Consider the following 1,995-nt stretch of genomic DNA (forward strand, 5'->3'; position numbering starts at 1 on the left):
GCCTCAGCTTTCCAAGTAGCTGGAACTACAGGCACGTGCCACCATGCCCGGCTAATTTTTTGATTTATTGTAGAGATGAAGTCTCACCAAGTTGCCTAGGCTGGTCTCAAACTTGTGAGCTCAAACAATCCTCTCACCTCTGCCTCCCAAAGTGCTAGGATTATAGGTGTGAACTACCGCGCCCAGCCCCAAACCAGTTTTTGTTTTGTTTTGTTGTTCTGAGTTGGAGTCTCACTCCATCGCCCAGGATGGAGTACAGTGGCAAGATCACAATCACCCCAGCATCGATCTGCTGAGCTCAAGCAATCCTTCTGCCTCAGCCTTGCAAGTAGCTGAAACTACAGGTGCAGGCTACTACACTCGACTAATTTTTTTGTTTATTGTAGAGATGAGGTCTCACCAAGTTGTTAAGGCTGGTCTCGAACCTGCGGGCTTAGGCGATCCACTCGCCTCGGCCTCCCAAAGTGCTGGGATTACAGGCTGAGCCACCGAGCCTGGCCCCCAAACCAGTTTTTAATGCCTCGATTCCTGGATGTCGTTGGGGTATTTGAGATGAGGAAGATTAACCAACCCTAACTATGTGATGAGTTCATTTCCTTCACACAATACCAAAAGAAAAACACACTCACCACTCACAGCTGGCCTTGGTACGTTCTCTCTTTTTGAACATCAACAATTTCATAGCATGCTGCCATCACATGAGGCCACTCTGACCATGCCTGGTCAAGACAAAAACAAGACCCTGCTCATCAATTTTTTTGGTTTTTTGAGAGAGAGAAATTCACTTATTTAACAAAGACTGGGAATTTATGGTGTGTTGGAACTCCGGGTACAATGGTAAATAAAGTCTCCCCCTTGGCCTCAAAAGTCCAGTAGGGGTGGCAATCATGTGAAAGTACGATAAACCCCAGACAGTTGTTAGGATTTAATCATGAAAAAATGTGCTATTGAATTCCTACACAAAAGATGACTAACTTTACCTGAGGAAGGCTTCAAATCAGAGTTACCATTCGAGGGCTTCACAAGTATTATCTTCCTTAATTCCCTCATATTTGGTGAGGTGGGCAATATTATCACCCTGGAGCAGGGACAGCGGGTTGCTCACCCAGTGTCTACAAGCCACCTTGTTACTTAGGAAGAGCGCCCTGGTTTTACTTAGTGAGGCAATATGGCCAGCTGAAGGCTGCAGCCCAGGCAAAACAGCATTGCCCAAACCCCCCAAACTGTTAGCTCATCTGAGTGATGGCTGTAGCCTTATTCTGGCTCCTGAGGACCCAGTCATAGCATTAACCCATGTCCTTGACTCCTCCCCCAAATCCCCAACACAAGACCCATACCTATGTCTGTTCTGACCGTTCTGTAGAACTGTCCCACACTTCCCCAAGGTGAGCCCAGGCAGTAAGAGTCCCAACTTGTTCACTTGCAGGTGTATCCCTAGGGGTCTTTATCTGGAGGGCATTGCCAGCAGCCTGTTACTTGCTGAGGTCACATTCCTAAGTCCCAGAGCTGCTGAGGGCAGGCTGTGCACCAGGCCGTGGCCTGCAGAGCTGCACATCCTGACCTATGCCAGGTGAGATCACAGCAAAGGCACGTGCCATCTGTTCCTTTCTCGGCAGAGATGTTGGAACCTCCTGCAACCATTTGAATTTCCTGGGAATGCTGCATTGATCGCTGGCTTTTGGTATCCCCCAGAGAAGAAGGCAAAGTCACTTGAGAACCTAGACTCCAAGCATTCTGGGAGGCAGGTGGGAAGGTGGAGATGGAGAAGCCAAAGTGTGAAATGCCACTGCATGGTCCTGCCTCCACACCTGCCCTCTCTGTTTCCCCCCCTTTCTCTCCCTCCCTCTCTCTCCCCTTCCCTCCCTCTCTCTCCCCTTCCCTCCCTCATCCTTCCTCCCTCCATTTTCTCTCCTTCCCTCTCTCTGTCCCTCTCTCCCTGCCTCTCTCTCTTTCCCTCCTCCTCTCTTTTCTCCCCGGCTTCCTCGACCTCTCTCC

Source organism: Carlito syrichta, unplaced genomic scaffold (assembly GCF_000164805.1).
Source record: "Carlito syrichta isolate Samal-C Ts95f unplaced genomic scaffold, Tarsius_syrichta-2.0.1 Scaffold316251, whole genome shotgun sequence".
Taxonomy (NCBI): domain Eukaryota; kingdom Metazoa; phylum Chordata; class Mammalia; order Primates; family Tarsiidae; genus Carlito; species Carlito syrichta.